Below are 18,282 nucleotides of genomic sequence, written 5' to 3'. Positions count from 1 at the left end.
GTGGTAGAGTGAGGGGCTCTAGAGGAAAGCAGCAGTGAAAACTCCGACGCGGTGCATTGAACTGGGCATGGCTCATTCTCAAATCTAAGTGACCAGCCAGGCTGGGCTATTGTTGCCATGAGCCTTTGGAAATAGCCCTGGTATGTGCAACTGCCTTCTTCGAGTGATATTTTGGGAAAATAAAGGAAAATGGTCTTTATTCTACATTAGGGACTGCCCCTAATGCAAAGATAAAAACAGCAACATCAGTTTTTCCAAAGCGGGAAACTGGAGCAAGAGAGGACCATGAAAGCCAACTTCTAAGAATTCTGAGAAATCTTGGTAAGGTCATTGAACTTCCACAGGATGTGAGATAAGGTCTGAGCTAATTTTACTGCCCACTCAAGGGCTGGGGTGACCCAGATGACCTCTAGGCTACATACAGCCATAACGTTCCTTGCCTTGTTTAGTCTGTGTGACAGCCCTATCAACAAATCAAATTATCCCCGTCTTCTGGAACAGTGGATCTCAACATTTGGCAATGTCTGGAGCACTTTTGTTTGTCACAGCTGGGGTGGGGGGGTGGTGCTTCTGGCATCTGGTAGGTAGAGGCCAGGGATGCTCTTCCAGGAAGAGGAAGAGACCACTTTTCCAGGCTCACAATGTATAGGACAGCCCCCCACAACAAAGAATTATCTGTCCCCTAATGCCAAGAGTGCCCTGGTCTTGAGTTGGTAACTAGGCATCCGAGGCGACAGAGCAGGAAAGCAGGAATGATAACTAGAGCTCAAGTTCATTAACTGCCTTCTCTGGGCTGGGCCGTGTTCTAAGTATCACTCTTATGACACAGATGCGCAGATGGAGACCTAGGGAGGGTCAGTGACTCACCCTGCATCACACGGGCACATGGGGGTTGAGCCAGGGCTCACACCTAAGCAGAAGTCTCCAGACCCTGTGCTTGCCACAGGGGGCTGCATTCCTTGGAGGGGCTTGGGTGTGTGCCCAGGTTTCCTGCTCTGTTCAACTCGCCTTCTTTCAGAAGTTTGCAGCCCGAGACACAGGCTCAGAACCCAGAGGCCAAGAAATAAAGCTCAGTACCACAGCTTGAACACAGAGTCAAAGTGACTTTTTTTTTTTTTTAACATATCCAAAGGGAGGTGCCTTTTCTACAAGAAGCAATGAGCACCCTTGGCGGAAACTACAGATGGATGGCCTTACCTCTGCACTGCCTCCAAGGTTAGCTTTGGGGGCAGCGCAGCCCCAGAGCTGGCTTCTGGGACGAGAGCTTCCTGATGCCCAGATCATGGCAGGGAGAGCGTGGCCCCCTGCTTCCTGATTATGGTGCAGGCAGGAGCCCCTTGGCGAGTCAGCTAAGTGGTGGCATTCTGGGACTCCCCCTGGACACTGCGCCTGCAGCTTCCTCCTCCTGCCTCTGCACTCATTTTGTAAGCACCGATTGCATTGCATCCCTTCCTGCCAGAACTCGTCAGAGTGGTGTGTGTGGCTGGCCCTGCAGGCTGACCCATGTGTCCTGTGCTGAGGGTAGAGAGGGAGAGCGATTGCAGGAACTTCCTTCCCAGCCTAGGGGTCCTGGGGAGAGAGTGGGAGAGGTCCCAGCTTTCTTCTCTTGAGAACTCTGATGGCACACTGTAATGGATTGAATTGTGTCCCCCCCCAAAAATGTGTCAGCTTGGTTAGGCCACGTGTGGTTGTCCTCCTTTTTGTGATTTTCCTATGTGTTATAAATCATAATCTCTGCCTGTGGTTAAAAAGGGTTAGGGTGGGATGTAACATTCTTGCGCAGGTCACATCCCTGATCCAATGTAAAGGGAGTTTCCCTGGGGTGTGGCCTGTACCACCTTTTATCTCTCAAGAGATAAAAGGAAAGGGAAGCAAGCAGAGAGTTTGGGACCTCGTACCACCAAGAAAGAGGTACCGGGAGCAGAGCCCGTCCTGTGGACCTGAGGTTCCTGCACTGAGATGCTCCCAGACCGAGGGAAGGCTGAGGACAAGGACCTTCCTCCAGAGCCGACAAAGAGAGAAAGCCTTCCCCTGGAGCTGATGCCCTGAATTTGGCCTTGTAGCCTACTAGACTGTGAGAAAATAAATTTCTCTTTACTAAAGCCCTCCACTTGTGGTATTCCTGTTATAGCAGCACTAGGTGACTAAGACACACAGCCAAAAGGATACAGAGCTGGCAAGTGGAAGAGTGGAGTTTCTAATCCCATCTCTCCTCTTTTCTTACCCATGAACTTCGTCAAGTCTGTCCCTCTTACTTCAACTCAAGTGTCCCCATTGGTGCCCCTCTCAGCTCTGACATTCTGTGACACCGAGTCTGGAATAAGCAAAGGAGCTTGGAGATGGTGAGAACGCTGGCTGGGATTTACAGCACAGCCCACTTTAAATGTCACCGAGCAGAGCTTTCCTGTTTAAAGTGAGATTGACAGCCACAAGCAACCTAACGAGATTGCTGCCCTTCTCCTTCTCATAGCAGACAGAGCACCTCGCAGGCTGGAAATCAAGAGGTGCCTCAGGGAAAGGAGGCAGGAGTAAGCGGCTCCATTTACCAAGCCATCTCAGGTCTGGTCTCTGACAAGAGGCAATTACGCATGACAAGCTTCCAAAGACAGGGGCAGCGGGGCTCAGGGCCCCAGTGACGCTTTCCCCTGGGCTCCCCATGAGAGGGAGTGGGGTTCCATGGTATCCTTACACCTACCTTCTCCTTACCTATGTTCCAGTGTGGCTCTCAGAGAGTGACCAGAGGAGAGGGAGGCTTCTAGAAGTGGTAGAAAGATCTCAGGACTGGGAACATGACCTGGTTCTAACCTCTGCTCTGTTGGTAACTTGCTTGTTATAAACAAAGGAAATGGATTTTCAGCCTGTAAATGAGAAGGCCTGTTGGCTCTGTTTTACCTTTTATTCCCTGTTCAATTAGCGTTGAAATGGATCTTATAGCAATGGGAATACCAGGGAATGGTTCGAAGCCCAGGAAAGTCAGGCTTAGGTGGTAGCTTCAGACAAGCCACCCATGGCGCCATGTGGAGGACAAGATGGAGGGGAGACTGGAGGCAGGAAATCTAGTAAGGAGGTTCCTTCAGAGAGAGAATTAGTGTTAAATGAAAGTCAGTGAGCTGAGTGCTAGGAGCAGAGGTAAGTTAGAGTTTTACACCTTGCTCTTGAAAGACATTGGATATATATACATATTTATAAAAAAAAAAAAAAAGTTGTCTTTGAGTTGCCTCTGACTCATGGCAACCCCACGTATGTTAGAGTAGAACTGTGCCCCAGAGGATTTTCAATAGCTAAGTTTTCGGACGTGGATTGCAAGGCCTTTCTTATGAGGCACCTCTGGTGGATTTGAACCTCCAACCTTTGAGTTAGCAGCTGAGCCCATCAATTGTTAGCACCACCCAGGGACTGCAGAACCAGCTGCTGTTGAGCACACGATTGGGGACTGCATATACATTACTCTGGGTATATGTATACATTATCTCATGTCATTTTTCCAAAGGCCTGGTGGTGAAGACAGGACAGGCACTCCTCCCCGCCTGCTGCCTCAAGCAAGTGCCCATTGAAGGAGGGCTGCAGTGGCCACCATTCACACTGAGCAGCGTCTGACATCTAGGAGAAAATACTCCCTGCTCACGTGGGATGAAAAATGCCAGGAAGAGAGGAGAGGGCCAGGACCCACACTGGTGGGGACTGAGGTGGCTGGGAGGTAGACAGTGGTAGGCGGTGTGGGCGGGGCCTACTGATGGTCTGTCTGAGTCTTGCAGCGCCTCTGCTCCAGACCTGACCCTGCCTCCTTCACCCCTGCTCTGCAGTTCAAAGGTACCCCGATCCTGGGGTCCAAGGCTCTTCAGGGTCAGGCTCCCGCTGCCCTTCCAGCCACCCTGTCCGCACTGCCTTTGCTCCTTAAGGCTACTTTCTGTTCCCTGAATGTGCGGCATTCTTCCCTGCTCTGTGCCTTTGCTCCTGCTGTTTCTTTCTCCTGGAATGGCCTTCCGTCACCTCCTGATGTGACATATCCTAGTTTCCATTCCAGCCTCAACTCCAGACATTCCTGAGAAGCCTTCCCAGATCCCCTGGCAGAGTGGCCTGCTCCCACCTCTGCGCTGAGGGCTTTTGGTTTATTCCACCAGTTCTGTCTGGGTTTGTTGTCATGGCCACCTCCCTCCCAAGCCAGGGTCTTCCTAAGGCCGAGCCTGTGTCTTTTAAAGCTCCTGTCCTGAACACCGCCTTGTGTTTGGCACAGACTTGGTACCCAGGGAGTACTTGTTGAGGGGATAAGTGTCCTCAGTCTGTGCTTCGGCATCTCTGGGGACACTGGAATGTGAGCGAACATCAGCTGAACCCTGGCATTTGGGGCAGGACCTGGGGGCTCAGTCCGATGGGCAGGCTGGGCAGCCAAGAAGGGGCAGCCTTGGAGGCCAGAACCAGTCTGCTGAAGTCTGTGATATTTACCAGGCTGACAGTCTCCCAGCCAAAGCAGCCCGGAGACAGGGAATAGCTGGAGAAAGTGGGTCATCTTGACTCTTACACGAGGCACTGGGGAGAGCCCTGGGGTTTAGCCATGGCAGTGATGGAGACTGATCCTGTCGTTTGCTTGGATTCAGATGAAAGGGATTAGAGACTGCACCAATATACTAATTTTCCACACAGCACAGGGGAAGGAGGGCCAGTGGAGATTTAAAAACCCCGTGTGTGTGTGTGTGCACATTTACAAATACATACACATCCATGTCTGCATTGCGTATACGATGTTCAAATGCAAATGTCCACATGTATCAGACAAGATGGAGGAAAGGCACACGCTTTAGAGCTTGGGGACCCTGGTTCGAGTCTTAGTGCCATCAAAGATGCACTTCGCTCAGGCCCCCGCCCTCTCTGAGCCTCGGTTTCCTTATCTGTGGTGCAGGCACAATGATCCTCACGAGAGGGGCAGTAAGTTCACCATGAAGGGACCTGGTGCAGGTGTGGGAGGTAATTGTGCTTGGTCTTCAAAAGCCATCCTAGCCCTCTTGTGTGTGGTTGACGTTCAGGTCACAAGCTCAGGGCTGACCTGCAGGCTATGCATCTCCAGCCCCCAGAGGGAAAGAACAGGTGATACCAGCCTGAAGTGGACAGCTGCCATGTGCTTTCTGGAGTCAGAAGCCCTGGCAGGGGCTGAGTCCCACTCAGCTCTAGTACATTCTGCAACCTTGAGTGACGGTCTTTCCCCATCTGGTCCTCAGTTTCCCCACTTGTACAGTGAGAGCTTTGGATGTTTGTTCATATCTCAGAGCACTTTTGCAGCAGAGAGAGAGAGAGGATGCTGGGTATGTGACTGAGAAAGGCTGGGCCTGGTGGAGAGGGCTCTGTGGACAGGGACAGCCCCAAAGTGGGCACAAAGTCAAATTGGTCAAAGGCACCCTGCCCTTATTCTATCCTTCTCTGATGCTGTGCTTTTGGCCTCAAAGCCGATCCTTTCTCCTCCATTCTTCCCTCCTCCCCAATTACTGGAGTCGATTCCGACTCATAGCGACCCTATAGGACAGAGTAGAGCTGCCCCATAGAGTTTCCAAGGAGCGCCTGGTGGATTAGAACTGCCGACCTCTTGGTTAGCAGCTGTAGCACTTAACCACTACGCCACCAGGGTTTCCTTACTGAAGAATTCACCTTAAAATAAGGTTCTCCTCTTAACCTAGAGCATAAGGCCCATTGTGTGGTCCACAAAGGCCTACTTGGTGGACAAAACCATCTCATATTGAGGCCCTTATCCACAGAAGGCAAGGTGAGCAGAAAGGGGTCGCTTTCCCAATCTCTAAGGTGAACAGTGTCCCCACTTGGTCCCAGACCCCCTCACATGGCCGTAGCTCCCAGCCATTCAAAGGCTGCCTATTGCCTCTGGCTTAGGAAGCTCTTACCACACAGTGTGCCCTCAGCTCCCTTTCCTCTTCACATACCCTGCTGTGTCCCCTCACTCACCCTGGGTTTAGGCCAGAGCACATGTTCCCTGCTCCCTGGACACACCAGGCTGCCAGGCTATTGCATGTTCAGGGTCCACTCTAGAATATCCTCCCTCCTATAAATCATTCCAGAGTCAGCTCAAACCTTGCTTTTCCACTTTGCATAAGTTGCCCCACCTACTGTCCTGACCTCCCTTTGTAAACTCCTGGGCTACTGGTGCTTGCGATTTTGTGTAGAAACTTAGGTAACTTTCTCTGCATACTCCTGGGAGTACCCTCAGAGCAAGGCCCTGCCTCCTTCCTCCGTCCTCCTCATTCCCCAGCCACCCCACACCCCAGGTCCTGGACCTAGGGAAAGACCCCAAAGACCATTTGCTGAATATACCTCTACTTACTTACTTACTGTCTCGGTACCTGACATTTTGCATTTATGACAATAGGAAAAAAATCTACTGTTTGACTATTTTGTGCATTAACGATGTACACCTGGAAGTAATCCTTTCATGACCAGTGGGACATATAGTGCCTGCCTACATCTTCCACCTCTTGGGTCCAGAGAGACATATATCTCCCACATAGTATTTTGTGATCTGATATAGTCATCCTCCATTTTCCCATAATGCTGATTTTCACGTAACAGCCTGGTTTGGGGACCTGACCATGTCAATGAGCGAGGAGTGAGTTTAGTGGATTCTGTGTGGTGTCGGTGAGAACTGCCCAACTTCCCTTGCCCTGGGACCACGGTGCAGAACTCTGGCTTCCTCCTCCAAGGATACCTTTAAAGGGACCATGACCCTACACAATCCCCAACCCCAAGGTGTGCCCACTCCCAGGCCACTCTTCTTTGTTGGAGGCTCTCTCCTGGGGATGTCTTGGATAGGATGGAAGGGGATCCCTGTTCAGCTTTGTATCGGGCTCCTCTTGGGCCACACCTCATATCCAGAGACAGAAAGATGAAGAAAGACCTAGTAACAGGGAAGAAGAGAAAAATTTGAAAGAAAGAGACATAGGATGAGACAGAGACAGATACACAGAGAGAGAGAGACACGGACATACACACATAGAGACAAAGAGAGGCAGAGAGAGAAAAAGGACAGAATGAAACATATCCTCCCACCTTTTACTCCAGAGACAGACAGATGAAGAAAGACCTAGTAACAGGGAAGAAGAGAAAAATTTGAAAGAAAGAGACATAGGATGAGACAGAGACAGATACACAGAGAGAGAGAGACACGGACATACACACATAGAGACAAAGAGAGGCAGAGAGAGAAAAAGGACAGAATGAAACAGAGAGCGATGAGATTCAGGCTGAGAAGCAAACAGAGCAACGCTCAAAAGGAGGAGAGGGAAAAACAAGTTGCAGATGGCAGGCCCTGGAGGCCCAGAGCCTTGCAGCTGCAGAGGGAGCCGGCCAGCCTGGCCTTGTGTGCCTGGTGCTGTGTGGGGTCCCAGCACAAGGCGGTGGCAGCTGGGCTAGGCATTTGGCGGTCTCCATTGAGCCCCAGTCTCTGTGCCTGACCTTAGCCCAGCTGCTCAGGCCTTCCTGCCCTCCTGCCTGCAGCTGCTGGGAAGCCCCTTCCCACGCAGAGCAGGGAGCCTGGGGAGTGGGGGCCGAACTGCCTTCCTCGGCCGTCTCTGCCGGGGCTAGGCCACCCTGTCTTAGTTCACCAGCGGGGCCCATCCAGAAGCCCATGCCATTTGGCTTAGGGGATGAGACATGTGGGTTTTGCGAGAGTGGCGCCCCTTCCTAATTAGGGATTTGCTGAGGCACGCATGTGTTGAACTCAGTTGGTGTTCCCTGAGCTCAACAAAAAACAGCTCCTGTGGAGTCAGCGTGGTCAGGTTTGGAAGCACCTTCCCTGACGCTCCTTCAGTTACCGTAACCTCCCTGCACACAGCAGACAGTGGGGTCCGGGGAGGGCTAAGTGGCACAGTGAGCACTCCGTCTGGGTTTGCTGAGCCTGGGCTCCACACTGTACCCCTGAACTCTGTGGTCCAGGCCTGGTGTCTGGTCTGGAGGCCAAACTGGGGGTAGGGTTGTGAGAGCGAGGCAGGGAACTGGCCGGTGGGATACAATGGCAGTCTTTTGACTTCTCTTTGTGGGGACTGTGGTCGTAAACCTGAGGGATGCAGGCTGAGTCAGCCCACATATGATTTTTTAAAGCAATGAAGGCCTTTTTAGTTCTTTACACTTGAAGGCCAACATGTTCTTTGTTTTACTGCCCTTCAGTGGGATCAGAGCCTAGAAGCTCTGAGGAAAGTTAGGGCCCAGGGATGAAAACAAGGTCGGAAACAATTGACAAGTAATGAGATGGGGGAGAATATAGTCACCCAAATTCCTCCTGAGGCGAAATCTAAGATCTTTGTGGGCCTGAGTGTAGGAGGAATGGCCCAACCAGAGGCAAAGGAAGGGCTTTGAGGGACGGGGAGGACGGGAGAGGGTGGGCAGTGGAACCAGGGCTCTGCAGTGTGGTGCAGACGGCATGGTTTGAGATGCGACTCCACCCCTTCCCACAATGTCTTCAGCAGTTATTAGACTTATGAAATGTGTGCTGTGAATGAAACTTCTGTGAAAACCAGGCTGGTTTGGAGATACTGCTAGTTCAAAAAAATCAAGGGGGAGGAGACCTGTGGATTCTCACAGACCTTGGAGACGGGACTCCAGTCAAGTTTACCTAAATATTCAGGGCCAGAAGGTCTTAGCTGCACGACAGAGACACAAAAAATATGGCCATGATTCAGAGCTGGGAGCCATGGAGAATGCATAGGTGAGTGAGTTAGGATCCAGGAGATCCTCTCAGGCTGAGGTGAAGCTGGTCCTGGTAGGTTGAAGTTTAATTGGCACAAGGACTTTTTGTCAAGATAGCTGACTAGGCCATTTTGAGAATTGTCCCTCCCTTTTCAGATGCTTCAAAATGCTTGGTGAAGAAAGAAGAAGAGACAGAGGAGGGAAGGAAGAGGGAGAGTTGAAACCATGTAACCAATAGAGTACCTACAGTGGACGCTGCTTTAGGAGCTGGATGGGGACAGGGTTGAGAACGTCTCAGGTCTCAGGACTGGTCCCTGGGGAGAGTCAGGAGCCAGGGAGGAATTGCACCATCCACAGTCGTAAGATGGAACCTCTTATCCTGTGGTTGATGGAACAACTGGCCCCTAGTCTTCGTTCCTCCCCCATCCACGCGCCTGCCACAGCCTCCTCATGGGCAGAGTACTATTTCATATCCCTTAACTTTGGGCTCAGCTTTGTATCTTGTTTTGACCGAAGTATCAGATGCCTGGATAGACAGCCAGAAAGACCTGGAATGAGGCTACAGTGAATAGGGTGAAGTTTCACTGGGGCTGGAGATCTCTGGTCAACATGGCGGGCAAAGCTGACATGCGATAGAAGAGGACAGCAGGCCCTCGGGGTCCAGGCCTCTTTGGTTTCTGCTTGCTCTTTGAGTCTCTGACAACATCCTGAAGGATGCATGCTCCGTAGGCCTGCTGGTCTAAGAAGGATGTGAGACACAGGGAGCAGAGGTACCCAAGACAGGGTACCCACAGACGGGGTGTCCAACCATCCTATTTTTCCTGGGATATTGGACTTTCAGTGCTAAAACCAAGAAAGTCCTGGGCAAACCAGGACAGGTTGGTCACTGCACCCATACAACGACAGTGAGAAGTGTTAACCAACCCAGCCCCACAGTCTGAGCCACCAAGTCACCACGGCCTAGATGAGGCAGCGCACAGGCAGAGCCGCTCCAGCAGACCCACAGCGGTGTGATCTGAACTTATGCTGATTGCGGCACTTGAGACTTCGTGGTTGGTTGCTGCACAGCGATGTTGTGGCAGTAGGTAGCAGATGCACTGCCCAGGAACCCAGCGCCACCGTGAGAAGTGAGCTACCCACACTGTACTGCTTCTAAATTGACAAAGAAGCCCTGTTCCTTAGATGTGTGACTGGTGACCCCATCCTGATTGAAGGTTGGAACCATCTGGGGAGCATAGCAAACAAAACCTGACACCGGCAACACTCCCCAGAGAGTCTCTTCAACTCCTCTGGGATGGAGTTTTGCCATTAAAAATTTTTGAAAATTTACCAGGTGATTTCTAATGTGCAGGCAGGCTTGAGAACTGGTGGGTTAACTGAGGGAACGATAATATTCAATTGAACCAAATAGAAATTGCTGTAGAAAATTCACGCATGCTAACCCCTCCCCACCCAGGAACACCTCCTGTGAAGGAGACTCAGGGGTCTGAGTGGACCCAAGACCCTTTACATTATCAAGGTCCTGCAGCTATAAAGAAGGCTTAGTCCTTCCAGACTGAATGAAAAGAAGTAGTTTTCAGCAAGAGAGAGGTGCATGTCCTGTCCTGCTCACCTGGGAATGATCTGGGTTCTGGGTCCCACACCCTAAGAGGTGAGTAGACAGTGGGAGGCGTGTCCAGGCCAGAGCTTCTCAAACTCTAAGCGCGCAAGAAGTACCTGGCCATCTTGTTAAAATGCGGTTTCAGATTCAGTAGGTCTGGGGTGGGCCTGGTATTCTGCATTTCTGCAAGCTCCCAGGTGGTGCCTGTGCAGCTGGGGGCTGCTCTGAGGGGCAAGGCAGCTAGAGGTGAGAGACCCTGTTGGTGAGGGCTAGGACTCTTTGTTCCGTGAAGAAAGCTGATAACCTGGGACTGTCAGGTGGACAGAAGATTCCCAGGGCTTCCAACTGTAGAATGGCTGCCAAGGAGTAGAGAGGTTCAGTGTGGCCCCAAAGGGCAGTCAGCCTGTGTCCAAGTTCCAGGTGGCATGACTGCCTCAGAGGGTAGTCAGCTGGCATCACAACAGGACTCTAGCCAGGGGCTTGATGGACCCTCAGAAAGAGACCATGGAAAGGACCAGCACGCTCAGTGGTGGCTATCTCTCCACAGCCTTCAAAGCCCCTTCCTGCTTCTAGAGTTTGATTCTTAGATTCTCTCATTCCTTCCTGGAATCAGCCTGAGTGGAGACTGCTGGGCTGTGAGGGCAGGGACCCACCTGGAGGCCTCACTCCTGGGGACCCAGGCAGGAGCAGCCTCTCCAGGTTCTCTCTCTGGCTAGGAGGAGCCTGTGGTCCTTCGAGAATGGACATCACATCCCTGGTCAGCGGAAGCTACCTCCTTGGCCAAACTACTTAGCTGGGGCCCAGCAGACCTCAGATTTCAGAAAAATCGAATTTCAGTTTGAAATTTGCTAACATTTGTGCTCAGTGCTTATGCTGACCACAGGGTTCTGGCTTCTAGGCTGTCGCTGCCTCGCCACACGACTGGGCAAGCCCTGCCCTCCCTCTGGGCCTCAGTTTCCTACTCTGTACAGCAGAGTTGCCATGGATATTCTTCCCAGCTCTGACTTCCACGAGCCTACGGAAAATTCTGCCCGTTTTGCCTTCCAGACCTCCATTCGAGGAGCGAAAATCTGGATGATTCAGAGGAAACGAGACGTTGGTGTGATCTGTCTCTGCTTCTCCTTGGAGAGGAATCTGGGGCTGTGGTACCAGGGATGAGGGGCTGGGGGAGGGCAGCTGTAGCTAGGCCGTGCCTGGCACCTCTGCTGCCTGCTGTGGGCTCCGAGTCAGAGCAGAGTGCACTGGCCTAAGGGGCAGGTCCATGTGGGGGTCCCCATGGTGGCTCTCCTTCCTTGGCTTCTCCCTGCTCCGGGCACTAGTCTGGGGCGGGCCTCACCCTGGTCTGGGTTCAACCCTGCTCCCAACTCAGCAGTGATAGTCCTCAAGCTTGCAACAGTGGGTATCAGAGTTGAAGCCACTGAAGTTGGGTTCAGGGGAGGCCCCACAACCCAGAGGCACAGAACTCTGGGTGATAAAACTGAGAAAGAAGCCCTCTTGTGGGAGGGTGAGTCAGAATCCAAAGTCCCAAGCTTGCTTCTGCCAGGCCCTAGGGCTTGATGTCAAAGCCCTGGGGGCCACAGCTGTGGATATACTTCCTGCCCTAGTGATAGTGGCCCAGGGTCAGAGGTGGAGGCTGCTGGGAAATTCTGGCTGGGAGGGGCTGGCAGAGGGGCTGGCAAAGTGGAGGCAGGAGCTGACAGCTCCCTATGGAGGAGAAAGATCCTGGATGGAGCCAGGGGGTCTTCCAACGCCCCTTTCCTGGTGCACCATGTGCTGGGCACTGGGGTCTCCAGGAGGACTGTGCCGGGCCTGGACCTTCTCTGGAATTTCCTAGCTGAGCCTGGTGGAAAAGCAAGGTGAGGCCAGTTTCTGCACTTAGAGCTTTCCCATTGAAATAAAAGGAGCTGGGGAACAGCGAATACTATGGAAGCCCAGGCAGAGATGGAGAAAACGACGCCTTTTATGGCTGAAGCTATTAAAAAAGTCCACTTAGAAATGCGATGGCTGGCGGCAGCCTGCCTCCCGCCAGGTTCCTCCCGCCCTTGCACCGCTGTTGGCTGGGCACATTCCCCATCGTGACTTCAGCTCGCCCTTGTTATGCTTTTAAGGGGCTCCTGACAACTTTATGCTCACAGTTTGGCCGGCACCCATCTGCATGGATCTCAGAGCACACCAGGGGTCACTTCCAAGGACCAGGCATATTTCATAGTTTGCGTGGACTTTGCCATCTTGGAAACTGCCGGCTGTAGAGGAACCGTTAAAAACAAATGTTCTGTGTTTTCCAGCTCCCTTACCTGCCAAGAGGTTTCCTTGATGGCGCTGGTCCAGAAAACCATTGGAGATGAAGATTAGAGTAGAATAAATTGATTTAGAAGTGACACGAGGCTCCTCGGGAGAAGCTTAAATATTTCATACATGTGTAGGTCATGCAATTCAGCTGGGCCCTGCTGGAGGAGGGAAGGCAATGGAACTCTTACACTGCGGTTCCAGAGGGGACCTGGAGCGGCCTGATAGAAGCTCGACCTCGGAGGCAGGAGGGCTGGGCTGGCCTTGGTCCAGCAGCTGCCACGCAGTGGCTGTAATTCTCAGCTTCCTTAGCTGCAAAATGGGAACACAATATGTTTATCTTATTACCGATTGAGTGCATGCTAGGGGGTGGTTCTTGGGAAAAAATATAGGGACACCAGACACAAATGAAGCTGTTTTCTCAGGGACATTTTCGGTGTTTAACAACTAATACACTCAGCTGCTAAGTGAAAGATTGGAGGTTCCAATCCACCCAGAGGTGCCTTGGAAGAAAGGCCTGTCAATCTACTTCCATCAGCCACTGAAAACCCTATGGAGCACAGTTCTACTCTGGCACACATAGGGTCACCATGAGTTGGAATTAATTCAGTGGCAACTTTTTTGTTTTGTTTGTTTTACTCTTAACACCTGCAGGCCTGTATCAGGGCTTCTGCACCAATATCCGATAGAAAGTTCTGTGATGACAGAAATGTGCTACATCTGTGCTGTTCAGTATGGGAGCCACTATCCATTCGTGGCTAGTGTGATTGAGGAACTGAATGTTTTATTTCCTTTTGTCTTAATTAATTTAAATGTAAATAGCCACATGTTGCTAGGGGCTGCCATATTGGATGGAGCACCTCTAACTAAGGAAGTTGGTTAAAAATTCAGGTTACTAAGCCTGGAGACGCTGATCAGAAGGACAGGAGAGGGGCCAAGAGAGTGCGTTCTAGAGAAGCTCCCAGGTGATTTTGGTGTGCTCGAGGGTCTTCTACACTTTGAGAGCCACTGCTCTGGTGGTCCCCAATAGGGTCTGGGTTTTGAGTGGCACTCCCAGAGGTGTTCTATGATTTCAGAGGACACAGTGCTTGGTTTGTTGAAGCATGTTTCAAACTGTATTACATGGATGTTATTTCTATGGGATACTAGTAAGTGTCCCGGGGGAAGAAGGGTTCAGTGATCAAACACATTTGAGAAGCTCAAGGTTAAGAAAAGTTAAATGAGCTTCTTTACTGCAGGACTTGTCAGAGCATTTAATATCTCACATGCACAAGGCATTCCAAGGAGGGCAACAGTGTACATAGCATTCCCTAAATGCAATTGATCAGAGATCCACTTTTCAGGGCACATCTCACAGAACATGTGGTCTAAGGGGTGTGTGATGAGGAAAGTGCACTGGGCTGTGAGGAAACAGGCGCATGTCTTCTTCAACCCTAACTCACAGCATGACCTCGGGAAAGTCACTGCACTTTCTGGGGTCTCAAGGGCCTCGATAAAATGGATGAGGTTGAGGAGGGGAGGGGAAGCACAGGGAGGAAGGTCTGAATGACCTATGTGGGATTCATACACCAAACTCCCTGAGATCCATTCTCCATCACCAAGACAAAGTGGTGGCCATCTTCCCCACCCCCACCTTCTCCACACCCTCCCAGGACAGTCACCTGGGCTCTCTGCTGTTGCTGCTCTGGCTCTTCTCCAAGTACTGATATTCCTGGGTACATAGGTTGGGAGATTTCTTCAGGGCCTGAACCCCCAAGCCTGTCTTTGGTCCCCCAATTTGCCAACAGAGCTACAAATCTGGGAAGACCAGAGTGACTTGCATATTGAGCTTGGAAATCCTAAGTAGCCTGGGGCTATGACTTGGCCTCAGTTTGCATTGGTGGCCCCATGGAAGGTAATATAAAGAGGAATTAGAGGTTTTCACTGGCCTCTAGAATAACTGGGTGGAAGCTATTCTGGGAGAGTGGAAGGGGTCCTACCCTGCACCCATTTTAATGCCCTCTTGGGGCCAATGAGAACTACCCTCTGCTTCCCTCCCTGCTCTTCCCTGAGGCAGTGAAGAGCAGAGAGGGGTCATCGTAGGCTGGGAAGCAAGGAAGGCTTCCTGTCAAAAAAAATAATTTGAGGAAAAGAGCTCCAGCCTTAGTTGGACCTATGCATCAGATTCCCAGAGAAAAGGGGCATAGTTTCCTATTGGTTTAGAGAAAAACTATCTCCACGACAAGTCTATTTGAACATGTGAGGTCTCTCTGAGAAGTTTTTCTCCTTCAGGGCAAACCATTGTAATACGGTTTTTGAATGCCTGGCAAATGAGTGAATCACAAGGGATGGAGAATAATCCTTGGGACAGTTTGTGAGGCTGTAAAACTCTCTGGACCTTTCAGTAGTTACCCTGATCCTGCTTACAGATTTTCCTCAGCATGTCCTCTTCATACTGCAGTCTTCCTCCCTCACCAGCCCTTCATTCCAACATCCCAACGAGGCGGAGCATGAAAATTCTCCCCCACATACAGGTTAGATGAGGGTCACATTGGGAGATGAAGGGATTTGCTGAATCTGCATTTGTTCATTGTTTGAAAATGCAAAAATATGCATGTGTAACTATGGCCTGGCATAAGTGCCAACTAGTGGGATCTTGGGCATAAACCAGTTGTTCATTTTTTTCAACAACTATTGAACACTTACAATGGGCCAAGTGATTCTAGGCACTGAGGATGCCACAGGGAACAAGCTGGAGCTTTCATTTTAGAGATGGGGAAAAAAACCCCAAAAAACCCGAAACTTGTTGCTGTTGAGTCGATTTTGACTCATAGTGACCCTATAGGGCAGAGTAGAACTGTTCCACAGGGTTTCCAAGGCTGTATTCTTCATGGAAGCAGACCGTCACATTTTTCTTCCACAGGGTTTCCAAGGCTGTATTCTTCATGGAAGCAGACCGTCACATTTTTCTCCCATGGAGTGGCTGGTGGGTTCAAACTGGCAAACTTTCCATTAGTAGCCGAGTACTTACTAATCACTGTGCCACCGGGGCTCCTTGGGGTGGGGAAAAGGAGAAGTAAAACAACAACAACAATAAGTAAACAAATGAAGTTTACTTCAGGCATCATAAGTGCAACAAGGAAGAGGAATAGCGTGGTAAGAGCACACGAGAGGGTGAGGGCTGTGGAAAGCATTCTTAGGGAAGGTAAAGTGATGAACAGAAGAAGGACCAAAGAAGACACAGAAAGGCCAGTGAGGATGCTGGTGGGCTGGGTCAGGAGTGTAGTGTAGGGATGGGAAGGCATGTGCAGATGTGAGACATACCGATAGTCCCTGATTGACAACGCATTCCAGTTATGACAAAACACACTTATGACCGTCAGTGTATCTGGAACATTGTGTCTTCCTAGAAGTTATGGGGAAATGCATACAGGGCAGATGGAAAAAAGTTACTGAATTATGTGAACAAGCTCCAAGCATTTGATCAGGATAGTATGATGGAAGAGAACGGTGGAAAAATTGTCCATATGGCAAGAACATCGGTTTTAAAACTGGATATAGCCGATGTGGAACAGTGCATAGATGACGAAGAAGGGGACTTGACAGATCAGGACTTAGTGGATTTTGAGGAGGAAAGAAATGCTGTAGGAAAAAGAAATAATGAGGAAGAGCAAGGAGAGAAGTTGTCAAAAATTTTACAGTAAAGGAATTAGCTGGAGGTTTTTTTTCTAAACTATATCAGGGGCTTCAGTTGTTTGAAAACATGGACCTAAGCACTGATTGCTTTCCTAAAGTCGATAGGCAGACTCAGGAAGCAATGAGATGTTACTGTGAAACATGATGAAAAAAGGGAAAAGACCATACAGACAGCTCTCATTAATTTTCTGCCTAGAAAATCCATCCTCATTCCCAGGGATAATCCAGCTGATCCAGAACCTTCCACATGTGGAGTTATTATTGCAGCTGACAAAATGCCAAGGTTGTCCAATTCTTCTTCATCGTTGGAATACATTTTTATGATTTGTGTATTTTTGTATGTATCTATGTATTATTAAAATATATCTGTAAGTTGATATGTAATGTTTCCAACCCCTAAAGACTAACAAAGACCAGAATTATAAAGATATTGATAATAAAAGGCAATAATAATGAAAACTTAAAAAAACAAAAACAAAAAAAACATGACGTGTTTGACTTATGAGAGAGCCAACTTACGACGGAGTCTCGGACTGGAGCTCCATCTTAAACCGGGAACTACCTGTATTTTGGAGGTAGAACTGACTGACATTATTGATATGTTGGGTATGGTGGCTGTGAGGAAAGGAGAAAAGTGAAATCAGAAAAAGGTTTCACTGAGAATAATTACAGTATTTATTTATTCTCTGTCTTTTCTACCAATGATTTGTGGCTTTTTATAGACAAACACAAACAATAAAAGCGAATATTTTATTGCAAGAATTAGAATGAAGGGACTAAAGCACAGAAATACCCAGACCCTAGGGACCAAGAGAGGTGTCATAGCTGAGCTTCAGATCTGGTTCTGAGTTTCTCAGCAGGTAGGGAAAAAAGGAAATAATACATGATCAGATGATATTTGTGAATGTTTAAAGGAAAAAAACAAAGAATACCATTTTCTCAAAGGAATGCAAAAATTCTCTTTGCCCTGAAGTCTGAACAATTTTTCCCAGTGGTGCTTTTTATAAGACTCTGCTTGCAGTATAAGATGGGATCTAAACATGCTGTGGCACCAGAGTCAAGACGATTTCCCTGACTTTCCTATTGAGAGTTTGGTTGACATTTGGGGGGGGGCATACCGCTAAAATGCTGTGGAGTGGAGAAAGGCATTATGGGAACCTGCCTATGGTTTATGGGAAATGGAATGTTAAACTGTGATCGGAAACCAGGGGTTTCTATATGAAACAAACAAAACAAAAAAATTAAGGTTTTTATATAAAAAATAAAGAAGAGCTAAAAATGTGTCAAGACTGGGGAATGAAAGTTGTACTCCTTGGGCAACTTGAAAAGTCTTGTGCATTTTTCTTACATTTGCTTTCAATGTTCTATGTGCAAAGTTAAGTTATTTTTCTGATTGATAAAATTAATATATACACGTCAGAGACAGAATTGAAAAATATTGAAAAGAATAGAGAAAATAAAAATCTCCCACTCAGAGACAATAACAGTATTAATGTTTAATGTGCTTCATGCCTGTCATATATATCTGTGTGTGTGTTATCCATAATTTATTATGATCCATACATAGTACATAGAACAAAAGGCAGTCCTTTGGACAGAACAAGGGGACACTGTGTGGTTTAAAGTCAGGAGAGGTGTGCCTCAGAGTTGTAGCCTTTCAGCGTACTTATTCAATCAGTATGCTGAGCAAATAATTCAAGCAACTGGACTATATGTGGAAAAACAGGACATTGGGATTGGAGGAAGACTCATTAACAACCAACGTTATGCAGATGACACAACCTTGCTTGCTGAAAATGAAGAGGACTTGAAGCACTTACTGATGAAGATCAAGGACTACAGCTTTCAGGGACTACAACTCAACATAGAGAAAACAAAAATCCTCACAACTGGACCAATAGGTGACATCATGACAAATGGAGAAAAGATTGAAATTGTCAAGGATTTCATTTTACTTGGATTCATAATCAACACCCGTGGAAGCAGCGGTCAAGAAATCAAACGATATATTGCATCGGACAAATCTGCAGCAAAAGACCTCT

General features: G+C 49.2%; 1 protein-coding gene across 1 annotated transcript in view; it reads left to right on the top strand.

Moving 5' to 3' along the window:
* The window catches only part of RPS24 (ribosomal protein S24), a 574,280-nt gene that overhangs the window by 539,791 nt on the left and 16,207 nt on the right, over window positions 1-18,282 (top strand). The window lies entirely within an intron of this gene.

This window comes from Elephas maximus, chromosome 16 (genome assembly GCF_024166365.1).
Source record: "Elephas maximus indicus isolate mEleMax1 chromosome 16, mEleMax1 primary haplotype, whole genome shotgun sequence".
Classification (NCBI taxonomy): Eukaryota; Metazoa; Chordata; class Mammalia; order Proboscidea; family Elephantidae; genus Elephas; species Elephas maximus.
The sequence above is the reverse complement of the archived record's forward strand: the minus strand, read 5'-3'. Positions and strand labels throughout refer to the sequence as shown.